At 59.6% G+C, this 25,366-nt stretch overlaps 1 long non-coding RNA gene across 1 annotated transcript; it reads left to right on the top strand.

Moving 5' to 3' along the window:
• The first annotated feature begins 988 nt into the window (after nt 1–988).
• Nucleotides 989–24,669, top strand: LOC123599885. Its single transcript, XR_006713337.1, has 5 exons — nt 989–1,519; nt 5,575–5,690; nt 10,546–10,908; nt 23,832–23,984; nt 24,098–24,669. It is a non-coding gene; the product is annotated as an uncharacterized LOC123599885 (long non-coding RNA).
• The last annotated feature ends 697 nt before the right edge of the window (nt 24,670–25,366 follow it).

Genomic DNA, 25,366 nt, shown 5'->3' with positions numbered 1-25,366 from the left:
TGAACGTTTGCACACAAGTGTGTGGGTGGACATAGTTTTCACTTCTCTGGGATTCGTGCCCAGGTGCCCAGGCGTGAGGCTGTCGGATCCGACCCTGACTGTAGGTTTGGGTAAAGCGACCCCAAAAAGTGCCCGCGAAAGGGCCGCCACCCCACCGCCCCACCTGCGCTCTGCGCTCGGGAGAGACCGCCTCTCCGCCTCTGCCAGGGTCCCAGTCCTTCCTCCAGTCTCTGCCCGGGGAGGGGCGGGCTCGACTTCACGGGGGTCTTAATTTGCATTTCCCTGGTGCCTGAAGATGTTGAACGTCTTTTCACGTGCTAATCGGCCTCTCCCCCCACCCCCCCCCCCAAATGTCTGCTCACATCCCTTGCACATTTTTTAACTGGACTGTTTGTATTTTTTACTGTTGAGATTGCGGCTCTTCACGCGGGCGGAAGTGAGTCGTCTGTCACCTGGCCTGCACGCGGGGGTTTCAGGAGCAGAAGTTTGTCATTTTCACAAAGTCCAATATTACCGTTTTTTTCTCTTACGGATTGTGCTTTGGGTCACGTTTCAGAGCACCTTCCCTCGCCTGGATCCCCAGGGTTTCTTCCTGTGCTGTTTTCTCAGAGTTTTCGAGATGGACATTTTACGTCCAAGTCTGTGGCTGGTTTTGAGTTAATTTTGTGTGCGGTGGGAGACTCGGTCCCATGTCCCCCCTTCTGCCCGCGGGTGTCCACGTACTCAGGTACCTGCATAGGGACGACATTCTCTTCATTCCCCTTCTTCCCAGAATCCCTTCTTTTCTGCTTTATTTCTGAGGGCTACTTTTACTGGGTATAGAATCTGGGACTGGTAATTCTTCTTTGGAAATCATCGTGCCAATTTTTTTCTGGCCTCCGGGCTTTCGGATGAGAAATCTGCTGTAATTTAAGTCCCTTTCCCCTCCAGGTAATGCCTCGTCCCATCGGTACAGACTTCATATTTGCATGTTAAATATGTATTATTTTAAATATTTATTAAATATTTTAATATAGCATATTAATATATTAAATATGTAATATGTGAATACTAAAAGGAAATTTTTGCAGGTTGGTAAAGCACACAGTTGCAAAAAGAGCTGTGAGCCTTCTCTATGACTTACACCAGGCTGTCGGTGGTAAAGGGTGGATGCAATTAGCAATATGGTTTGTTGTCAGCATGTTGTGGACATAATATAAAGGGCATTTCTTGTCAAACCTGAGACCCTTAAAAAATATCCCTCAATAAAGTCTCATGAACAGCTGCCCATGTGTGGACCAGCCACAGGATACCAGGCCACCGTCCCTGCCCCCCCCCCCCCCCCCCCCCCCCCCCGCACGCCCAGGTCAGGCCCCAGGGTGCTTCTTTTGTCTGGCCGCACCCCCTCCCAGGTGGGCTGGGGGGCATGAGTGGCTTGACAGGAAGCCTCTCCCCGCAGGTGGCCCCGGGACAGGCTCCAGGGCTCATGGGATGGGAGGCCAGGGAAGAAGCTCAAGGTTTACACAGCCCAGGAGTCCAGGTAAGGGGTGTGGGTTGAAAGGTGAGAGGCTTCACAGCCTCATGTCCCCAAGCCCAAAGCAGCTCAAGTGACTGTGGCACCCGCAGCTGCTCCCACACCCTGGTTTCCAAGGCCCCGTGACCCCTGGGGATTCTATCCCGTCCAAGGAGCAGCATGGACTCTCTCTCAAGAAAGGTCTCCAGGCTTGGGGCAAAGGTCTCTGTGCCGCTGGCCTGGAAGGTGGAGGTGGGGAGGTCCCAACGGCCCCTCCGTCCTGGGGGTCCACTCGCCTGGTCTGGGCTGCAACTCACCACCAGACACATCTTGCAGACTTTGAGGTCAAGCCTCCAAGTGCCAGGCTGCCTTTCAGAACAGCTCCCACACTATCCAAAGATGCTGGCACCTCCGGAGCACAGAAGAGGTTGGGCAGGGTGGGGCACCCAGTGCACTTAGCACGAGTCATGACAAACTCTGTTAGGGGCGATTGTTCATAATCGAGGGAAAATTAGAAACGGAAGGAAGAAAGGGAGGGAAAGCAGAAGAGGAGGGAAGGAGGAGGGAGGCGGAAGGGGGAGGAGGGGGGAGGGAAGATGGAGGAAGGGGAGGGAGGAGGGGGGAAGAGGGAAGGAGGGGGGAGGAAGGATGCAGGAGGGGAGAGGGAGGAGGGGAGAGAGGGGAAGCAGGAGGAGGTGGGGAGGGAGGAGGGGGGGAGGGAAGGAGGGGGGAGGAAGGATGCAGGAGGGGAGAGGGAGGAGGGGAGAGAGGGGAAGCAGGAGGAGGTGGAGAGGGAGGAGGGGGGGAGGGAAGGAGGAGGGAGGAAGGATGCAGGAGGGGAGAGGGAGGAGGGGAGAGAGGGGAAGCAGGAGGAGGTGGGGAGGGAGGAGGGGGGGAGGGAAGGAGGGGGGAGGAAGGATGCAGGAGGGGAGAGGGAGGAGGGGAGAGAGGGGAAGCAGGAGGAGGTGGGGAGGGAGGAGGGGGGAGGGAAGATGGAGGAAGGGGAGGGAGGAGGGGGGAAGAGGGAAGGAGGGGGGAGGAAGGATGCAGGAGGGGAGAGGGAGGAGGGGAGAGAGGGCAAGCAGGAGGAGGTGGGGAGGGAGGAGGGGGGAGGGAAGATGGAGGAAGGGGAGGGAGGAGGGGGGAAGAGGGAAGGAGGGGGGAGGAAGGATGCAGGAGGGGAGAGGGAGGAGGGGAGAGAGGGGAAGCAGGAGGAGGTGGGGAGGGAGGAGGGAGAGGAGGGGGGAGGGAAGATGGAGGAAGGGGAGGGAGGGGGGGGAAGAGGAAAGGAGGGGGGAGGAAGGATGCAGGAGGGGAGAGGGAGGAGGGGAGAGAGGGGAAGCAGGAGGAGGTGGGGAGGGAGGAGGGGGGAGGGAAGGAGGGGGGAGGAAGGATGCAGGAGGGGAGAGGGAGGAGGGGAGAGAGGGGAAGCAGGAGGAGGTGGGAGGGAGGAGGGAGAGGAGGGGGGAGGGAGGAGGGGGAGGGAAGATGGAGGAAGGGGAGGAGGGAGGAAGAGGGAAGGAGGGGGGAGGAAGGATGCAGGAGGGGAGAGGGAGGAGGGGAGAGAGGGGAAGCAGGAGGAGGTGGGGAGGGAGGAGGGGGAGGAGGGAAGGAGGGGGGAAGAAGGATGCAGGAGGGGAGAGGGAGGAGGGGAGAGAGGGGAAGCAGGAGGAGGTGGGGAGGGAGGAGGGGGGAGGGAAGATGGAGGAGGGGGAGGAAGGAGGGGGGAGGAAGGATGCAGGAGGGGAGAGGGAGGAGGGGAGAGAGGGGAAGCAGGAGGAGGTGGGGAGGGAGGTGGGGGGAGGGAAGATGGAGGAGGGGGAGGAAGGAGGGGGGAGGAAGGATGCAGGAGGGGAGAGGGAGGAGGGGAGAGAGGGGAAGCAGGAGGAGGTGGGGAGGGAGGAGGGGGGGAGGGAAGGAGGAGGGAGGAAGGATGCAGGAGGGGAGAGGGAGGAGGGGAGAGAGGGGAAGCAGGAGGAGGTGGGGAGGGAGGAGGGAGAGGAGGGGGGAGGGAAGATGGAGGAAGGGGAGGGAGGAAGAGGGAAGGAGGGGGAGGAAGGATGCAGGAGGGGAGAGGGAGGAGGGGAGAGAGGGGGAAGCAGGAGGAGGTGGGGAGGGAGGAGGGGGGAGGGAAGATGGAGGAGGGGGAGGAAGGAGGGGGGAGGAAGGATGCAGGAGGGGAGAGGGAGGAGGGGAGAGAGGGGAAGCAGGAGGAGGTGGGGAGGGAGGAGGGGGGGGAGGGAAGGAGGGGGGAGGAAGGATGCAGGAGGGGAGAGGGAGGAGGGGAGAGAGGGGAAGCAGGAGGAGGTGGGGAGGGAGGAGGGGGGAGGAGGGAAGGAGGGGGGAGGAAGGATGCAGGAGGGGAGAGGGAGGAGGGGAGAGAGGGGCAGCAGGAGGAGGTGGGGAGGGAGGAGGGGGGAGGGAGGAGCGGAAAGGGAGACCTGAGCAAAGGGTAAATCACCTGCCCTGCGGTCAGGCCTGTCCTAGCTTCGAGAGACCCACCTGTAGAGCAAGATCCCCACCGTTTGGTGTCCCTGGGGCCCCAGGAGTGTCTGACCCAGCATGGTATCTGTATGGCCCTGAAACCCTCACTGCAGGACAGGACTCGGGGCCTGCTGCTGGCAGCTGTCCCGGGGTGGGGGTGGGAGTCCCATCCCGCAGACACTCCGGGGACTCCGGCCTGCATCAGAGGAGGAGCAGCCTGGGCCTAGTAAGGTGGCCTCGGCCACGTTGGAAGATCAGCCTCAGAGGGCGACCGGGAGCCACACACACCCCAGCGGGCCCAGTCTTCCTGCACGAAGGCCTCCCCGGTTTGCTCTGGTTTCAAGCCCGTGGTCTGTCACGGCTCAGAGGCCATCCGGACCTGAGCGGCACCCCTGTAATGTGTGTCTTTCCGGGGCAGGGATCCCCGGTGCACGGGGTGCAGGGTGCAGACGTGGTTCCGCTAAGGACATGAGGACAGACCCACCTGGAACATTCCACGTCTCCCCTCCCTGGACAGGAGTGGCCCCAGGTGGCCCGGCACTGCGGCCCTGAGTGGGCACCACCCTGCTCCCGTCTCCAGAGGCTTCCAGTCTCCCTGGGGAGGCCACTGACTCCTGGCTCTGTGCTGCCCCTCTGGCTGCCCTCCTTGCCCTCCGCCAGCTGACCTGTGCCCTCAGCCCTCCGGCAGCCGGGCAGTGTGCCGTGTGCCTGCTCCCCTCGGGCACCTGCTCCCGTCCCTGTCTGTGCTGAGTGTTCCTCTCCGACACTGTGTGCGGTGCTTTCTCAAGGGCCTGGATCCTCTGGTCATAGGCGGGGTAGGAGCTGACCAGCGGGTCCCCGGTGCAAGTCTGAGCCTTGTCTTGCGGCCGTGGCCTGGATGAGACCTCCGTTTCCCCTCCTGTCAGGACCGTACCAGGACTCACACTGCGGTATGTGAGGCCTGATCAGAGCGAGGGTCCTGCACACACAGGGCGTAGGGATGAGACCACAGGGAGACCTCGCTCTGAAAAGCATAGCAGGAGTCAGTGGTCCAGCTGTGACCCCAGGTTCCTTCCAGCGAAAGCCTCGTGTCCTTAGCAGAAGTCAAAGGCCGGGGTGGGCATAGATACCTGCCACGGGAACGGGGTGACCTTTCCCAGAAACCGTGAGGGCGACCGTGAGGGTTGGCAAGTGGCAGGGTGCTGGGGAGGCTGAAGCAATGTAGCCCCACAGCCAAGATTTGGGGTCCCACCCCGTTCCCGGGTGGGAAGGCAGCAGGGCCTCCCCAGGTCCTACAGAAATGCTGGCCGGGGCCACTTGGGCAGAGAGAAGAGCTGCCACCCATCAAGGCTACCCCGTGGGCTGGTGACGGCTGCTGCTTTCCTGATACTGGGGCTTTCTCATCGAGACTCCCTGGAACGGGTCCCCGCCCCGCCGGCTGCAGGCTCCCCAGAGCAATGGGGTTAGACGAGTGCCTCTCCCTGGGGCAGGAAGGCCACCTGGGTTTGCCCAGGACTTCAAGGCCATGAAGTGCACCCCGGCCCCGACCCTGGCGCCCCTGCGTCTGAAAGAGAGACCCGTCTCCCCACCTCCTTGCCCCCGTGATCTCGTTTTCGCAGGGCCTCGGAGGAACAGGCCGCTGCTCGCTAAGAAGGGGCCATCTGTGAGCAGGGGAGAGACGGGCTCGCGGGCAGCTTGACAGCAAGGAAGGACACCGCGGGGAACAGCAAGAAAGGTCAGACCCTGGACCAAACCGCAGTGATTTTCTGACCGCACGCCGAATCATTTCTGTTCTCTTCCTTGTGAAGTGCTCGCAGATTCTCTTCTTTATTTCTAAACAGGGCCCTGTGTGGTCCTCTTTGAAAGATGTGCTTCTTATCCGTGGCCTTGCGGAGCTCACCTTCAATCTGGGAGTCTCGATCCAGAAGGCTCTAGCACTGCCTGGTCACAGGTGGTCGCGGGGCGTGCGGGACCGACGTGGCCAACACCCTTCCGGGGCATCTCCAGACAAGTTTCACAGGTGTCTCCCTGCTCCGTGTTTCGGGCACAAGAAAGAGCGTGGGTCCCTAGTTACTGCGTTCCCGGAAAGCACATCGCGGGGTTCAAGGCGTCCTCGGGAAGCCCGCTTTTCCAGAGATTCGTCATAGCTCCGATGAGACGAGAGTGGCCCGGGTCAGCTGAGAGGGTGCTCTCCAGTCCCACTGCTGCTGATTGCCACGCCTCTCAACGCTGGGCCTCGGCTTCCCCGCGTATAAAACAGGCACGTGACTGCCCTGGGAGAACGTTGTTTAGACTGAATGGAATGACCAGCTGCACCCCAGCATTGGCTGGGCTTGGGCCGTGTCTGACTTTGGGCTAAACTCAGTCAGATCTGCCTCAGGGGACCCCAGAGCCCTCCCCAGGGGTCCTGCCTGTTTCCAGGGGTTCGCCCCCAGGGTGCCTCCAGGTTCGACTCCCGAGGCATCGGTCCACACCAGGGAACGCCTGGCCACGTGCAGCTGGCTCAGTCACATCCTCTGTGGCCCCCGAAGCCGCTCTTGACAGAGCAAGGACATTCACACAGTGTGTCACAAAGCATGACCCCGCCCCATGTACCCGTGCTCTGTGTACATGTGCGTGACAGAAAAGTCTCTTCACGGGACAGCCCCCGCTCTGGACTGCGCAATCTGGCATCTTCTGTGTCGTTATGTTCCAGTCTGTTCTACTCGTTAGGAAGAAAACGCTAGCTGTGAGCCACCCGATTGACTTCCTGACCCATCTTATGAGTCGCAGTGCCCCCCCCCCACCCCATTCAGGCTTGAAGAGCCTGGTGGAGAAGGCCACAGTGAGGGCTTTGGGTGAACACAGTATTTATTTTTCCGAAATGTGAGCACAGAAACGTTCAGCATGAGATCCGAGTTCCTCTGCTGCGTCTGCGCCTGGGGTTCAGGCCGAATCCCTCACTGCCCCCTCATTGCCTCCTTCCTCCAGAGCCAAGAAGACACCGGAAGCCTGTGCCGGCTGGCGTTGGCGTGACCCCGGTGCACACCTCCCCCCACCTCCCCCCAAAACATGGGCTTCTCCCTTATGTGGCATCCGAGGCCCCGGAGCCTTCTCTGCCCCGCGGGGATGGGGCAAGGTGGCCGGGTGGTTAGATGTCTGGGCTCTGAGGCCCACCAGCCTCTCCAGCTGACCTTGGTGAGTTTGGAGACTTGCTTTCTCCAGAACGAAAGTTACCATCTGCCAGCCACCTCCAGGGGCCAGGCCCGCCGGGTTCTCCTGCCGTGTCCGGTCTGCTGCTGCTTTCTGTGAAAGGGGATCCTCATGGTCCGCCCCCACCTGGAGAGAGGGCAAATGACCAGCGTAGAATAAATGTCAGCTGCGCTCGCTCACGAGGACTCCTGTTCTTTTCGCAGACCTCTCACCTGATCTGCGGGGGCGCGCCTGGTTCGAGTCTTGCACATGCCGAAATGTCGCTAGCCAGCAGGAGTGAGTCACGAGAAATGCCCACGAGCTCCACGTGCAGAGAGAAGGGAGTGAAGGAGGGAAGTCTTTGGTCCTGATGTTGGCCACCTGCCCCCTTGGTGCACCTATTAGGGCCTGATCTCTTTGGGGGTTAGACACCCCCGGGGTTCAAGTTCACCGGGAGCAAAGCTCCCCTAGTCTGCAGCATCAGCTCCTAGTTCTAGAAATCCAGCCAGGGGGAGGGGAGCAGAGGAAAAATGCAGCGTCTGAGATGGCTCCCTCGGGGTGTCTCTGGGGGGACCAACCTTTCCGGGCTCCGCGTGCTGGCACGGGGAGGGGAAAGAGGAGGGGGAGGATGGCAGATGGGGAGGAGTAGGGGGTTGGAAGGCAAGGCTCAGGCTTCGGTTGGTTGGCCTCCTCTCCCCTCCCCTCCCCACGACACCTGGGAGGACTGATGGCAGCAGAGGTCTCTGATCTAGGAGAGGACTGTGGAGCCCAGATGTCATGAAGTGATGACACTCTGGCCACGGGAACCCGTGTTCATCATTTTGAGTACCTTTGCACCAAAGGAGGGCCCCCAGGATGGCGCCTGCATGCGGTTTTCAACCCTGCTGCCTTCTTGAGCAGCCTGGAGGGTTCAGACCAGGGAGCCCGGCCCGGTTCCAGCTCCCAGGGAGGGACTGCTCACCGGGGCCGAGGCTCATCAGCAGAGTAACAGAACAAAACTGGGGCTTCAGAAAGCATCTTTGGGGCCTAGATACTGGATCCCTCTTGGACTCCTCCCAGTTATCTTCCAAAGCCAGGGCTATTAAGCGCCAAACAACACCCTGACTCCACGTGCACAACCCCAGCCCCCTCCCCCGGCTCAACCCCCCAACCCCTTAAACTCAGCCCCCATCCCGCGGGCTACCCACCAACCCCCGGGCTCAGACCCCGCCCCCCGGGCTCAAACCCCACCCCTGAGCTCAGCTCCACCCGCCTCCCAGGTTCAGACCTCGCCCGCAGGCTCAGACCGCCCCCCAACCCCCACTCTGCTCCCCCCGCCCCCAGGCTCAGACCCCGCCCTCTGGGCCCAAACCCCACCCCCGGGCTCAGGTCCCCCTGCCTCCCAGGTTCAGACCCGCCCCTGGCTCGGTTTCCCCCGCCCCCAGGCTCAGACCCCGCCCCCTGGGCCCAAACCCCACCCCCGGCTCAGCTCCCCCCGCCCCCCCAGGCTCAGGCCCCACCCCCGGGCTCAGCGGCCCCCGCCCCCAGCCCTCTGCCCCCTCCTCCCCCACTACGGCTCAGACCCCGCCTAACGGGCTCCGCAGAGACCAGCCCTCCGCTCCTGCAGAGCCCAGGGCTACGCTGACGGAAGACACTAGGGACCTGCCGAATTTGGGGTGTCTCCGGAACATCCCCGCCCCATATTCAGCGTGGACGAGGGCACCGCGCTTGGGGGTCGGTGGCCCGCGCGTTTCGGCCGTGCTGTGAGGCAGTCGTGACGTTATCAAGAGAGGCGTGGGGCGGGGGCACTTGGCGCGGCTTGCTCGTTCTCCGCAGGTGCCACCCGCTCCACCCCTGCATCCTCCTTCACGTGGGGGCTGCCATATTGGCACACTTGACGCTTCTCCTGGTCTCAGCCGATTGGCTCAGGGATGGACACGTGATCCAAGCTGGGCCAATCAGGGTCTTCTTGTGCGGATACTCCCGATACCAGACAGGTGAGGCAGGGCTTTGCCCACCCGCGTTCTGTGCTGGCAAGCGGGCCACTGTGGCCAACATCAGCCTGCCTCCCCCTGGGGGTCCCCCTGGGACTTCCGCTCCCCGCCCTGCGTTTGGCCTGTTGGGGAGCGCAGCAGGAGATGGGGAGGAGGGGGGCCAGGAGTCAGGATACCTACCGTTCCTGCTGGCTCCCCGTCTCTGGCTGTGTCCCCGCTGAGGTCACAGCCCCCAGAGGCTGCCTCCTGTCTTCTGGTCCCTTGTGGTTCCCTTACCCTCTCCCTGCCCGCACGTTAGTAACTGGTCTCTTTGTTAAGCCCTCCTGGAATTACCCTAATGGACTGTGTCATCTGATGTCTGCCAGGATCCCGGTCCCCCCTTGGAATTGTGCGCCAGAGCCCAGAAGGAGAAGTCGGAATTTGGGTGGGGGGCAGAACTGAGAACTTGACCATCGCGTGGCTCCGGGGGCCGGGGTCAAGCAGATGAAGGGGAAAGCCGTCTCCCTTCCCTGATTCCACCCCTCCCAGCCCCGTGCTCACAAGCTGTCCCAGCAGCCTCAGCATAAATTTGCTTTTCTGCTTAAACTATCGCAGGGTCATTCTGTTACGTGCAGCCAAAAGTCCCAACTGATACACCACCAGGCAACATAAAATCTTGTAACTGCTTCAGACTACTTTTTTTTTTTTTTTTTTTTTTTTTTTTAAATTTTTTTTTTTTTTTCAACGTTTATTTATTTTTGGGACAGAGAGAGACAGAGCATGAACGGGGGAGGGGCAGAGAGAGAGGGAGACACAGAATCAGAAACAGGCTCCAGGCTCTGAGCCATCAGCCCAGAGCCCGACGCGGGGCTCGAACTCACAGACTGCGAGATCGTGACCTGGTTCAGACTACTTTTAAAACAGAAACAGAAGAATTTTCATTTCCTTCCAGCCATTAACTTTCCCACAAACCCAACACCAAAATGTTGATTACAGGTGCTGTTAGAGGAAAGTCGTCTTTAGCAGAACCAGGTAGGGATGACTCGGGCCACCGGAGAAGGGCTGTCCTGTCGCAGAATGCAGGCGTGCCAAGCAGTGAAGGACAGAGACCCTGATGGTGGGTGACAAACCAGGAACAGAGCCAACTACCGGCTTGTGTCTGGACGAGATGCTTCTCGGCTGAATCTCTGGGGCCCACCTGCCTCCTCCTTCCGGCACCTTCCAACCACTGGACAGTCTACGTGCATCCTGGGCCCTGCTGACCGCTCAACTGGCCCACCTTGTGTGGTAGGCGGAGAAGCTGAGCGCTGGCTCCAGAGGGAGGGCAGGACCTCCTGCGAGGCAGCTTGGATCCGAAGGGCCCATGTCACAATGTGTGACACCCAACTTGGACAGCGAACAGTTTCATACGAAGTGCGATGCATTTGGTTTTGGGTTTTCTCTTGGCCAAACTTTTTTTTTTTTCAGGTACACAAAAGACTATCGGGAACGTTGGCTAGCTGGAGTTCCGATTCATGTGAAGATACAACGAACACAGATACTTGTGCACAATCCCGGGGGTCCTGGGCCGTCCCCCGAGAGCTGCGTTTTGATCAGTGTCTCCCTGTGAGGACCGACCGCGAGGGAACAGCTTTCCTCAGTCGCAGCTTGCGTTGGAGGGAGGGTGTCTCCAAAGATATTAGGCGTATGTATTCATGAGCCACAATCGATTCAAACATTAAATGGAAACTTCACAAATTCTGTCCCCGCTGATGTGTCCCGGACCAGCTTAGCAATTGGTAAAAGCCCTGCCCTAAAGAGACAGGCAGTTGGAGCCAGCAGGGACAGAAGGTAAGGCAACGAGCCGGCAAGTGAGGCCAGGTGTTTAGACACACCTGCACGAGCCGTTCGCGAGTGCCGGGGACAACAGAGGACTGTCCCCCCGGCTTCCCTCCTCCTTTGCTCGCTTTACTTCAGTGCAGCCGTGTGCGATCGTAGCAGACGCCGGATAGTATCTGAAGTAAAACGCACACCCACTTGTCCTCCAGCTGACCGAGGCGACCTGCCGCCTGCCCTCTTTATCCCCAGCGGTCTCTTGCCCACCCCCTGTGTCATTCTCAGCCACTTCCAACATCTCCCGTTTCCTGCGGGTTCGCTGACGTTAAAATGCCCGTCCGGGGATCGTGTCAATTGGCCTCTCGGCGCGGAAGGCCCTTCACTCTGCTTATACCAATGGAGCGCCATCTTGGGTTCTAGATCACTTTTCTAACAGCGACAGTGGTTATTTAGCTCCCGAATTAGCTCTTGTGGCGATGGCGAGTTACCCGTTTTACTTCGTGGCCTAAGACTATCCGCGTAGCCTTCATCGGCAGCAGCATCATTCCCCGGGTGGGAATCCTCTGCCCACTGTCTCCGGGCCGTCTTCGTGCTCTGCCCACTGCTGGTGGGCGCCTCGGAAAACAGGGCCGGCCCAGGGCAGGCCTTCCCCACCACCCCGGTTGTGCCCACGCTGGCTGGGACACGGGAGTGTCTGACCTCGGGGTGTGGTCAGCAGGCTCCCTTTGGGCTCCACCCTGCTGCCTTTTCAGTGTTTCGTCCCAGGGAAATGTGAACTTGATCTCCGGTGCCCACGGCGGGGAGACCCGGCCCCAGGCCACGCCTGCGTCTCCACCACTGTTTTTTGGAAATCCGTCTGATGTTTTGGACGAGATGAGCTCGAGGCAGGCCCCAGCCCACGGGCACTGGGCATGATTCGCATAGGTAGGCTCCTGAGCTGCTGTCTGATCTAGACCCCACTCGGGAGGGCGGGCGCCCAGAGCCTGCCGTCTCCCGCTCCTGCTTGGGGACAGGGTGACCAGTAGGGTGGACCGCAGTGTGGACACAGCTGGGACTCCGACCGCCGCCCCAGAGTCCAGTGGAACTGGGACCCTGGGGCTGGGGATCCCCTCACGCAAGGCCGGTGAGAGGCTGGGTCAGACGCTTGGCGGGGTCCCGTGGAGCCGGGCTCGGCCGGGCCTCGGGCGGGACGGCTACGCGTTCGTTTTGTTCTTTCTCAGGCTAACCCTTCTTGGAGCCGAAGTCCGGCCACCTGGGCTCGCGCTTCTGAGTCACTTCCTGGCGTCCTTGTCGCCCTGTAGCACTCTCAGCAGGCTCTTCTCATCTCTGCAGGCACGAACGATTTTCCCATTTGTGCTTTGCTGTGTTCGTCGGGCTGACATTTTTTGTCGTTTTATTTCTAAGTGTGCAATTCGGTGGTTTTTAGTATATTCACAGATACGTGCAGCCGTCACCGTGGTGAGTTTTAAAACCTCTCGTGCACCCAGAAGGAAACCCCGGCCCTTAGCACTCACGCTCGGTATCCCCTCCCGCCCCCCACCCTGAGTCATGGCTGATGCACTTTGTGTCTGCGCACTTTTGCCTGTTCTGGACCTTTCCTTCATGTCTTCTTCTCTCACCGAGCGTGTGTTTAAGGTCCATCCGGGCTGTAGCAGGTGTCAGCACGTCTTCCCTCATCGTGGCCGAATAACGCCCTGTGGGGGATAAGCTTAGGAACCCCCCGGGCTTACACCAGTGGGTTAACAAGGCACAAAGAAATACGAAGTCAATATAATGCGCACACCCGAGTTTGGGTAAACCGGGTTGCCACTCCCAAGAATAGGGGGTGCAAAGACACCCCGAGAGTAGGGAGGGGGTGCTGAGCCCCCAAAAACAGAGAGAGAGAGACCAAGACCTGAAAGATAAATGGCACAAAGGTGCCCGATACACAGGAATAACAAGATTAGATATTCAGGGTGAAAGCACCCCAAATTTGGTACTAGAGCAGAAAGCTGCTTTCATAGGAGAATAGGGCCAGGTTCGGTAAATTGGTGAATTGGACTTTGGACCGCTGCGCTTTAGGCAAAGCAGCCCTGAGCCGAGATGGTTAACAAAAGAAAAGATGTCTTGTCAACCCTGCCCTAGGCCGGCAAAGGCAAACAGGCACGGCGCCTCCTGTCCGCTGTTAACAACCATCTACCCATCTGCCCGGCGCCTGGATTTTGTTTTATGTTGACCCAAGCCCCAAACGCTGTATGTCTTCGAAATCCCCCTTTCCCCCTCACATCCACGAGTTAACGTTCCTGGTTTCTTTGTCTCTTTGTACACGCCCATCGCGTTTGCAAGCCTTCTGATCTGAATAAAGACGGGGCAAGGAGCCTTATTCCGGGCTCTTGTCTTTTTCCCGAACAGTAGCCATCTCTGAATCCTGCGTCCGTCCGCTCTTTTGCTGGCCAAAAGAGAACTTTGGACTTAGAGTCTACGACACGCCCCTCTGTGTGGCTGTGCCACGTGTGGCTCTCACGGGCATCAGTTGATGGGCGTCGGGGGTCGGTTCCACCTGTTGATCTGAGTGTCCGTGCACAACTGTTCGCGTGGCCGCGTTTTCACTTCTGTCGAGCGTCTACCCAGGAGTGGTCGCTGCGCCACGCGGTAGCTCTGATTCACCGAGGGGCTGACGGGCGTCACAGCGGCTGCTCCGGTCGCATTCCCACCCGCAGAGCGCCAGCCTCCCGGCGCCGCCATCGTCACCAACACGCCCTTTCCTTTACAACCCTTTGTGTTACTGTGAGGTGGGTGGTGGTGCTGCCTCTTTTCCTTTCTGATTTTAGTAGTTTGGAGTCTCCTCTCTTTTCTCCTTGGTCAGGCTGGCTAACGGGTCGTCGCTTTATTGAACTTTCCAAGGAACCGGCTTTGGTTTCATGGATTCTTCTGTATTTTTTTTTTTTTTCATTCTCTCTTTCATTAACTTCCATTCGAATTTCTACGAGCTCTTTCCCTCTGCTTCCTTGACATTATTGTGCTTGCTTTTTCCGGTGTCATCAGATGGCAAGTCAGAAAGACTTGAGGTAGATCTCTTCCTTTTTTACGATTTTATTTTATTTTATTTTATTTTTAAGTTTATTTTGAGAGAGAGCACGAGCAGGGGAGGGGCAGAGAGAGAGGGAGAGAGAATCCCAAGCAGGCTCAGCACTGTCAGCGCAGAGCCCAGCTCCAGGCTTGAACTGATGAACCGTGAGATCACGACCTGAGCCGAGATCAAGAGTCAGACGCTTAACGGACTGAGCCACCCAGGCGTCCCGAGATAGTTCTTTTTTAACGCAGTCACTTAGCGCATGAGTGTCCTTCTAGCAACGCTTAGCCACACCATGCACGTGCAGGCCTGTTGGGTCTCGTTTTTGTTTTATCTCGAAGTATTCCGAGGCTTACTTTCTGATTTATCCTTGGACTCCTTAGTTATTTACTATTTAGGGCGTGTCGTCTAACACGTCGCTGCGAGCTTCCCGGTTTGGTTACCGTTTCGTGTCGGTCACAGAACACAGCGCTGTTTCCGTCCTTTCTCGCGATGGGGGTTTATTTGCGGCCAGCACGTGGTCTGTGCCAGAGAACGTTCCGTGTGTGCTCACGAAAGGTGTCTCCTGTGGTCGGTGGGGCGCCCCGTGGAAGGCTGGCAGGTTTTCTGTGCGCTTGGGTCTATTTCCCGGTGACGGTGTCCTGGCCACATCTGTTGTGGGCCGCGGGGGGTGTTGAAGGCTCCCGCCGTGGTTGTCGAAAGGTCTCTCGTGCTCCCATTCCTGCCCCTTTTGCTCCACGGATCCTGGAGATGTGCTGGTGGGTGCTCTGCAATTGTCTCTTCCTCGCGGATGGTTGCACAGCGTCCCGCTGACCCCCAGCAGTATATTTGGCCCGTCTATTGCGTTTGCCACCGGGGCGGCCACTCCAGCCTTCCCGCGTCTGCCTCTGAGTGATGCACCCATTTCCATCATTTTAGTCTCGACGCGTTTGCATCCCGGCTCTGCAGCGTGTCTCGAAAGTGGCCGTGTTCCCAGGTCGGCATCTCACCCCCGTTCACAGAGGGGGTCACAGGAGCTTGGAGGCACCCCTGCCCTGCCACCTGGGTGTCTTGCCTGACTCCGAGTCCCGCACTTTGAAAGCTCCTACGTCACCTGCCGGTCTGCCGACGCCTGGGGTGAGTTTGAAGCCCCGGGTCCCTCGTGCACGTTTTCTCATCTGGTTTTCACGCTGCCTGCCTTTCCAGAAGCACAAGCTGAGGTTCGTGGACGCAGGATGCTCTGCTTGGGGCTCTACAGCCAGTGGGGAGCGGGGGGCCCGGCTCCAGGCCCCCGCCGCCTGGGCGCCGCCCCGCTGGGCCAGGCCCGCATCGCAGCCACGAGACGGCTCGGCAACGGGGGTTTTACTCCCAGGTGCATGCACTGTGGCGGAGCGCACCCTCCCGGACCCCTGTCCCCGCACAGACGCTCAGCCCGGCCGTGGCCCGGCCGCTCCGGTCTCTGGCATCTCTCCGTCCCGCGGCGGTAGGAGGTGGGGGAGGTCGGGGGCCGGCTCCTCTGGGCTTCTGGGTCCCTGTGCCTCTTCTCTCCGTGGCCCAGCGGCCAGAGTCGTTGACACGGCAGCGCCGTCCACAGGGTGCAGGGGGTGGGGCTCGGTGGGTGCGCAGGGAAGGGGAGCCCGACACCGGGGTGCTGGCCACGTCCCCTGCGCCTGGGCTGCCAGGAGCGAGCACTGGGTGCAGCAGTTTTGAAGGGACTTTCTTCTGATTTGACGAAGAAACACAGTGGTTTCTTTTCAGTCTCCCGCGTGGTGACGGGCCGCTCACGCAGCGCGCACTCGGCCGGAGGGAGGGGCGGCTGCTCGGCCTGGCGGTGGCTTCACAGCCTGGCTGGGCAGGTGGCGCACCCCGGTCTTAGAACCTCCCCCGCTCTGTGGACTCTTCTCCAGCTTAGCACCCCTCCCCTCTCGATGCCGCTGTCCACGCGGGAGCCAGGGTTCTCTAGCCTCCAGCACCCTCCCATGACCCTGCTGTGTGGCCACCACCTCCAGGGGGCGTGGGGCCCTGAGTGGGGCCGGGCAGCCAGCCGGGAAGAGGCGGGAAGGGTCTGAGCTCCCAGCTGACTGGTGGCCCTGGCGAACTGGGCGGGGAACGTGGTGGGGGGGGGGGATGCCCGTGGCACCCGGGACACTGGCTCAGGGCTGGCGGCCAGGCACGACCTGCCCCACGGGGAGCCGCTTCGGTGAGTTGTCATGCCCGGGGGGCCTGTGGGCTGCTGGTCCCACAGAGATGCCCTCGGGGGGGATTTGCACGCCACGCTGAGGGTCCCCTGCCGGTGTCCTGTGGGTCCTGCATGCGTCACACCTGTGTCGCACAGGAAGCCACAGCCTGGGAGAGGAGGGACCTAGAGGTCTTCTCATCTGTCCACCTCTGTTTTCGCCAAGAAAACCAGGACTCGGAGCATGGTGTCATGAGGAGGTGCCACGCGGGAGGGGAGCCAAAGTCCGGTCACCGGGCACGCTGGTGGTTCTGGGTGTCAGGGGACAGCAGGTGCTGCTCAGGTCCACGAGCACAGTCAGCGCCTCCACAGGTGGACATCTCCGCTGGCCCTTGTTGCGATCAGCCTCTCTCTGTCCCTCAGCTCTGCCCAGAGCCGCGTGGCCTCGACCCGGCTCCCTGCTAATGCAAGTTGCGGGGCGGGGTGGGGGGGGGGTGTCTCAGGCTTCCAGAACAGCAGCCCCCCCTCACACACACGCTGCCCTGTCCTCCTCCAGTTAGCCCTGAGCTTTGCGGACATCCCGCGGGTGCCAGGGAGTTCTCTGGCCCCGGAGTCCCCTCTCACCTGCTGGGAAACGCCAGGACCTCGGTCCCTGGGGAGCTGCTCTCCAACGGTGCACCCGAGGTCCAAAGACTCACAGGCGACTTCCTTTCCAGTTACAAAATATTTCACACACACACGACTGAGGACAGTAGTGACCCTCACCTGTGTGCCCACACCCAAATCAGCCAGACTGGCAGCGGAGGGTCTCCAAGATGTGTCCTGGCCTTCTCGGGGTCGTGGGGTGATGGGGGCAGAGCGACCACAGGAGCGTCCCCTCCCAGCATGTACGGCCTGCCGGGCCAGGCGTCGGGTGGGATGCGGGGCTCCCCGTAGCTGGGCACGGTCACCCTCACGGACCACGGGGAATCGGGGCTGCGTGCTACCCGCCTCCCGACCCGATGCTTCAGAGAACTGGGAGCTGCCGCCATCCGCGAGCGTGGCCTTCCCTCTCGAGTCCGCTGGTTTGTTGCTGCCCGCTTGGCCGTTGCGGGAGAACGCTGGCATTGGCTCCCAGAAATTCACTCTGGGCTGGTGGCACTTACCCCCCCACCCCCACCCCGGGGGGCTGGCTTCAGGGAAGTCGGGCCTGCCTGGTCGTGATTAATGGACACAGATCTGCCCCGGAGAAGCTAACGTAACAAGAGCCGTAGGCCTCTGCCTCTGCGCTCCTGCCTCGGCCGCGGGCGCACGCGTGTGTTTCTGTTGGCCGCGGCCCAGATACCATCGAGAGGTGGAAAACAATCTGGAAATCTGAACAGTGTTGAACAAGAAAAGAAAATGCTCTGTCGACCCAAACAAACAGAGATACGGTCTCTCCGCCCCCGGCCCCCCCGACGTGGTGCTCCGCTGGGTCTGGGAGGAAAACAATGAGACGCTGAAGGGGAAACACGTGAAAACACGCAGCCTGCGAAGACAGAACAGAGTGCATCCGTCCCTCGGCCGCAGCCCCGGACAGACCCTGGGACCCCGGGGCAAGCCCCCCGGGAAGAGGGACCTGGCGAGCAGGGCAGGGCTCTCCCGGGGCTCCGGGCCCGGCCCAGGCGGCCTCTCTGTCTGCTCTGTGGACAGCACGGGCGTCCGGGTGTGATGTGAACGCCTCTCCATGTGTCACCCGCTTCCCTGTCACGGATATGTGAGTGATCTTCCTGCAAGGATGCGCTGCGCTGGGCACAGATGGGCCTGGGACACGGCGGTGGGGGGGCCCGGGGGCTGTCACACGGAGGGGAGAGGCTCGGGGAGCCCGAGGGGCGGCGCCGGGGTCTCTGGGCGGAGCCTGGTCGTGGAGCACGAGGACCAGGTTGTAACTCCACCTGAGGCAGCAGAACTGCTGCCCTTGGAGGCCGTGTTCCGGCAGGTTCCACATCCGGTTGCATGGGGGTCATGGGAAAAGCACCGGGGCCGACACTCTTGGTCCTTCTGGAAGGAGGGAGCACAGAGCCAGGTTCCAGACGTGCTCTCTTCATGGTGAGGGCGCCGGGGACCCACTGTGGGCAGCGGGGGGACATGCGCACACAGGCAGTCGCCTCCCCCTCAGAGCCTCGGGCGTGGGCCAGGGGACCCTGACGGTGCCCCCGTACCAGGGCCGTGAGGCGTGCGCTCTGGGCGGGCTGGGGGGAGGAGGGCTTCCGAGGACGTCCCCCCGCTGCCCTGCAGGGACCGCCCCCCCTTGCGCCGTCCTGACAAATGGTCGTGTGGTGAAGGTGCCGCGTGAGGTGCCGACGAGGAACGGCTTTTGGAAGGATTGGGGTTTGCGGGTCCAGGGCAAGGCCCGAAAGAGCTCTGCTGTTCCTCCGAGCCCTGCGGCTGCGCCAGGGGCCCACGGCCCCCCCCCGGGGTGGTGACCGAGGCCCAGGGGACAGCGGACGAAGCGATGGGAACTAACGGCCGTTCACCCAGCTCCTGGCTCAGCGTCAGGCGTGTGGCCCCCCCCGGGGCCGAAAACCGCACGGCCCGGGGAGGGTGAGGAGCCGGAGGGCCGCCCTCCTCTCTGCAGCCTGCCCCCCACCACCCCCGGCTCTGCCTTGAGGGCCCCACTCGTTCTCACGTCCTGGGCAAGACCGCAGCTCAGTTGTGTCCCTTTCATCTTACAGAAAAGTTAACCCTTTTACCCAATTATGGAGGACAGGATTCTAAAGGGGCCCCGACATTTCCCCGCGTGGGGCGGCTGCCTGGGACACTTTTCCTCGTGCAATGGGGCAAGGGCACATCTGTGGACGCTTCACACGGCCAAGAGGACTTCGTGAGTATAATTCAGGCTGCGGGCCAGTGCACTTGGACGTCAACCAAAGGGAGGTCGTTTGGGTGGGCCCGGCCCAGTCGCTGGAGCCTTTTACGTCTGAGCGGGGAGGTTGGATCAGAGAGCGCGTATGGTCCTGCTGGCCTGCAGATGGTCGCGTGATGCCGCCGGCCTGAGGGCCACCAAGCAGGGGGTGCGGGCAGCCTCCACAGGTCAAGAGAACGAGATGGTTCTTCCCCAGAGCTGCCCGCAGGGGACACAGCCTGGTCACGCGTCGGTTCCGGCTTCGTGAGACCCCGAGCAGAGAACCCGGTCACGCCGTGCTGACTCCTGCCCCACAGAACCGTGGGCCAGTGAAGCAAGCGTTGGCCGAGCTACTAAATTGTGATTATTTAATACGCAGCAACAGGTAATCATACAAAAAGCAGCACAAACGCATGGTTGCAAAGTTAGCAAAACCAGATGCAAAAAGAAGGGAATGAAAACCACTGATGGCGAGTCCGCCCAGACGGGCCTCTGGCTAACGTGGCTGAGCAGCCTTTCATGTATTCTCTCTCTCTCTCTTGCACATTTACCAGCTGTATCGGGCTGCGGTTGACCTACACCACGTTTTAATGTTTTTAATGTTTTAATGTTTTTAAATTCGTATTTACAATTCGTCAGGTGGACGTGTGCTTGCTCCCACGAAGCCTGCCCCTCAATCAGGATATTGAACCTGTCCTACTCCCCGGAGTCGCTCATGCTCCTCTGAGGCCCCTTCCGCCCACGCCTGCCCATCCCCGCCACCCCCAGGTGCGTGATGACACCGTTCTGTCACTGTGCAGTGCAGCAGTCCCCCCCCCCCCCCCCCTTAACTGTGGTCTCAGTGACCGGCGCTCAGCCGTGGTCCCGGAGCAGATGATCCTGCATCACAAGCCCTCGTCACTGGCCCACCTCACCGTGTGGGCATTCCGTCACCTCCCAGCCTCCCAGGAGGAGGGGCGAGTGCAGGGCAAGAAGACATTTCGAGAAGAGAGAGACCACCTTCACGTGCCTTTAATTATAGTGCATGGTTATAATTGCCCTATTATTAGTTATTGCTAATTTCGTACGGTGCCTGAGTTTAAAGTACACTTCACCGCAGGTGCGTATGTGGAAGAGAACAGTCTCTGGAGGGTTTGGTGCTGTCCCCGGCTTCGGGCATCTGCTGGGGGACTTGGAAGCATCCCCTGCAGATAAGGGCGGGGGGCGCTTCTGTGCTGTCACGTCCAAGAACCGTGTGTCAGTGGAATCATGCAGTCTGTGCTCCTTGGTTTAGTGTTTTGATCTCCCTGTTTCCTCACGCCGCCTTCAAATTCAGCAAGTTCAAGTCCATCTGCGAGGTCGGACCTTCCGTTGATCCCCTCCAGCCACTTTCCATATGAGACTCACAGTTCTCGTCTCTGGGCCTCTGATCTGGGTCCTTCCGGCCTCTCTCCACCCTGTTTAAGGTGCGCATCTCCCCCTCCCTCCTGGAACGCACGGGGTCAAGTTATGACGGGGGCCACAATGTCCTGTCTACCAACACATTCATCTGCGTCACGTCACCCTGTCTCAATCAACTTGTCCTAATGGGTCACACTTCCCTGCTTCGTGGCACGCCTGGTGGCATTTCACTGGATCCAGATGTTGTGTGCTTTACCTCGTCGGGGGCCACGGAGTTTCGTAGTCACGTGACTACTGCTCTCCTCAGATGCGTGTCCTGCTCAGCGCTCCCCTGTCCTGGGTCTGTCTTATCGAGCTCCCCACACTCCAGGCCGGGTCCCTTGTCCCCGGGCGGTGAGCCGGCACCGGGGGGCGGGGGGCTCAGCTGGGCTTTGTTCCCATCCTGCGGCATAATGTCCTTCATTTCCTCACGGCCAGCGTCTCCAAGAAAGCCCTTTCCTGTTTTGTCCGGTGTTTTCTTGGTTCAGACCAGAGGGTAACTAGTTCCTGTTATTCCGTCTCAGCCAGATGTAGAAATATTGGCATATATTTTGAAAAAGAAACAAGCCAGACCCGGTGTTTTGAATCCTGGTCACCATGCCTGGAAATAGTCAGCGGGGTTCGGGCTGTCTCCCTGCAGAAGGCCCGGGGAGGTTGGCTGCAGGAGATCGAGCCCCGCCCCGTGCCCTCGGGGTCACTGCTGGGCTCAGGTCCCCGTCGGATGTGCCCATGGGCCCATCTCGTCTGTGGGAACCCCCAAAGTGAGCTCTGGGGAGCCGGGTCCTGAGACGCTGACCAGGGTCAGAGTGGGGCAGGGGGACCCTGGGTGAGGACGGGCTGCCCGTGGAGGAAAACTCACAGGCGAGCAGGAGATCCTTGTCGGGACCTGGTTCCCGGGGCCAGGGTGGGGAGGCAGCCGCGTCCACAGGGCCGGCCTCCCGGAGCCGACACGCTCACACCGTGAGTGTTGAAGGAAACCACGGCCTGTCGTAACGGTGTTCCCCAAACTTTTTTAACTTAAATTTAGTGAGTTGAACCTATCGGTCTCCTAACTAGAGCGAATCCATCTGTCCGTCCACACCCAAGTTCCTGTTCGGGGCCCTGAGAGCCGGCCGCATCCACACCCCGTCCTCCGGTCCAGGACCCGGGAAGGGACGGGGCGCTCGGAAATTCTCTGCCACGGAAGCTCCGCGCACACGTCGCTGTCCCAGGGCCTGTCCAGCGTCAACCTGAGCGATGGTCCCCTAACCACAGCAGTGACACCAAACGAGAGGAAATTGCTTTCTGCGAGAGAGCCCAAATATCGCAGTTTCTGGATCCATAGAAGAGACGTGTTGAATAGAGTGACAGGAATGTTCGATTTGCTCCGTCTAGAAATCACGTGAGATGGGAGCCATTTACTAATAAGATTCACATGTGTGGAACGAACACATAAAACACTACCCTGAAATTATAATCTTACCAGGTCTCTAAAACATGGTGTAAACACTTAGTAATAGCAATAAAACCAAAGGAGGAAAAAAGTTGAATTTATTTTAGAAGACAAAAATCCGGCTGTGTGTCTGGGTTATTTTAGTGAATTTATTGGCAATAATAAAGATAGTGTAATTACAGTACTTATAAATAGGATAAAATGTAAGAATCTCATGCGAGAGTTATTTAAATACTCCGCAGTTGTAGAACATTATCTAAAAATTATAATCTGAGAGGTTTGAGACATTGATTAATCACTTCATGGCAGTAAAACTAAGAGAAAAACCAGAATTAACTTTAGCAGAGAGGAGAGTGTCGTGCTGTGGTTTTGGGTCTTCAGAAGCCTCCTTGGAGGATGGGGACAACTTGGAGGCAAGTCACTTCTGCTTTGAGGCTGCGTGGGCAGTGCTTGGTGTAGACATATCTCTGGGCACGTCAATGGGCATATGCATGTCGGGGAGTCCTGGGGTGGGGCCCCAGGCCCCTAGGCAGTTTCTTCCCCCCGTTCTGGAATCTGGGGAAGGACCGGCCCTCTGCTGTGAGGCCAGGGTGAGGGAAGGAGGGAGCCCAGGTCAGCGACACCTTGTTCCATGGGCGGGCTGGATCGAAAGGGTTCTGTCTCCCGCTTCTGTGATTTTCTGCTGTGGCGAAGCGTTCCCAGGGCGGTGACTTCCCCGCGTGATCTTTAAGGGCATGGACTGTTCTGGCGCGTCCATTAATCCCACACACATTTGGGTGTTTTCTTTATGTTTAACTCAGCCGCATCAATGTGTCCTTGGAACCCCTTTGGGTCACCGTCCAGAGGGCCCCCTGAGACCCGCTCTCTCTCCGTGTTCCCGAGCTTCTTCCTGCTGACGAACTAGGTCACCAGGCCCCCCTGCGTGCCAAAGCTCGGTCAGGAGCTCGGTCGGGGGCTCCCTGCTGTGGAAAATGCCCGTTTTCAAAAAAATCTTTATTGCAGGGGCGTCTGGGTGGCTCAGTCGGTTGAGCGACCGACTTCGGCTCAGGTCGTGATCTCACGGTTCATGAGTTCGAGCCCCGCGTCGGGCTCTGTGCCGACACCTCAGAGCCTGGAGCCTGCTTCGGATTCTGTGTCTCCCTCTCTCTCTGCCCCTCTCCCACTTGCAGTCTCTCTCTCTCTCTCTGTCTCTCTCTCCCTCTCTCAAAAATAAATAAACATTAAAAAATGTAAAATAAAATAAAATCTCAAGTTTTTAGTCACTTGACTGTGTAGCACAACTGTGGCCATAAACAAGTTGGAGGTTCTATTCGTCACCCGCTAAGACCCCCTCAGGGCTGGAAGTTTGGGTGAGTTGGCAGCCTGTCCTTCACTTTCTTTCTGATTCCGGAGCCCCTGTCTCCTGCCCCAGGAGACCCTGGCACCCTCTCTGGGGCCACAGGCAGCCCCGTGGCGAAGTTTCGGGAGCGTCCCCAGGAGGCTGTCCTCCACCACGAAGCTGCCGCTGGGACGGGGGCCACTGGCGGGCTGACCCCGAGAGCCCGGCGCGGGAAGGGCGGTGTTCGCTGGAACCTAGTTTGAGAAACACTGACGGGGAGGCTCGAGTCCCGTGTCCCCAGCTGAACGCCCTCCCGCATCCTGCGTCCCTCGCTCCACCACCCGCACGTGCCACATCCCGCCCGTGTGGCCCTGCACTCCGCCTCCAGGAGGCGCGTGGTCGCACTTGCTTTGTGCCACATACTCTCAGAGCCCGGACACAAGGCGCAGAGCAAAACGTAACAGGACCCCCCTGTCCTCCCGTAGACGTGACACAGTCCAGTGGTTGGGATTTTGCTTTGGCTCCTGAACAGCTGCCCCTTCTTGGGAAAGGAGGTGGCGGTTTTCAGGGCCGCGGTGTGTGAGACGGCCGCTGCTGTGACTTGGCGTGTTCATGCTGGTTAGCGACCTGCATCGACCCCTGACCTCTCCTGTGTCATCCGTCACTCGGCCTCCCTGGACGCATCTTCATTCTTCACAGGTGTCTCCAGTGGAGGAAATACAGCTGCTGGCAATGTCCCGCCAGCATCGTGGGGGCTCTGGGTCCACGGACGTCCATCTCTGTCTCCCCTGCACCGTGACCAGATCTCAGAGCAGCCTGGCTCAAGTTCAGTCGAGGAGAGTGTCTTTGCCAGTGGGTGTGGGGCATGAGTGTATGTGTCATGGGAGCAGGGACTCCCCTGGGTTCCTGGCCCCCCAAGAGGAGGGACAGGGCATTTCAAACAGTGTTTATTTTATTTAAAGCAGGAAAGAAACATGACATTTCATGCAACTCCAGGATCTTGGAACTACCATATTTATATTACACAAGGAACCAGCAAACGAGGCTGCCTGGGGCTCATTTGGCTGCATATTTGGTCGCACAAGAGCTGTTTGGGCACAGAATCCAGGACACCGGGCACCAGCGGGGACATCAAGTCTGCACCCCGGGCCGCTGTGTTGAGGAGGCAAACACTTCCCCCTTTGCCTGAAGGTTGGGCCACCGTCAGACTGGCTGCTGCCGGCTGTCCCCACTCTGGGCGGCTGCTGTCTCAGGCTCGGCCTGGCTCCCGCCGTCCGACAGCCTCTCCCAGCTCGCTGGGGACCCCTGTGCACCTTCCCCCTGACAGCACCGCGCCCTCTCTGTGCTGTGTCACACCCTCAGCCACCAGCTACGCGTCTGGGCAGAAGACACACGAAACCAGCGCCGTGGCAGTTGACATCCTGTTTCACGTGCACCTGTCTTTCTTCTTCCGTGTTCTGGGCTCCTTGCCTCTAAGTAGGACCCGGGTGACAACATCGGCACTCACTTACTGACAGACAGGCCTCCTCCGGCCGGAACGTGCATCCCGGAGCCGCCCATGGGGTCTGGCGCACAGTAGGCACACAACACAGACTTGCTGGATGGCTGGATGAGTCCGCGACCTCTCAAGATGGTGGGAAGCGCTGTGACCACTTACTGAGCGTGCTGCTGTGTTCCAGCATCTCGACTGTGGCAGATGAGCCTCGAGCAATGCAGGTTGAACTGCTTGTGTCCACTTACCCGTGGCTTTTTTGCAGTACACACTAAATGCATTTTCTCTCCCCTGTGACTTCTTAAAAACATTTTCTTTTCTCTGGCTGACTGTGTTGTGAGAATACAGTATACAAGGCATACAAGTGTACAAAATACGGATCAATCAGCTGCTTATGGCATCAGTAAGGCTTCTGGTCAATGGTAGGCTACTTGTAGTTAAAGTCTGGGGAATTCAAAGTTCTCTGTGGTCAACCGTGAGGGGTAGGCACCCCTCACCCTTGTGTTGTTCAAGGTCAACTGTGCTTTGTCACCGTCATGAGGGAAGACTCTCTGTGCTTCTCTGAAACTCTTATTTAAGTATTGCCCTGCTCTGCTGTCGGCTGGTCCTGTCACGTACGTGCCTCTGTGACCCGGGTCATGGGGGGCGGCGAGGAAAGAATGAGGTGCCTCTTCTCAGAAGGTGTTGGCAACAGAAGGGATGAAATCCGTGTCCCCTAAAGTTGCAGCACAGCAGCAGGAGA

This window comes from Leopardus geoffroyi, chromosome C1 (genome assembly GCF_018350155.1).
Source record: "Leopardus geoffroyi isolate Oge1 chromosome C1, O.geoffroyi_Oge1_pat1.0, whole genome shotgun sequence".
In the NCBI taxonomy this organism is placed as follows: Eukaryota; Metazoa; Chordata; class Mammalia; order Carnivora; family Felidae; genus Leopardus; species Leopardus geoffroyi.
Note: the sequence above shows the minus strand (reverse complement) of the source record. Positions and strands in the feature narration are given on the sequence as shown.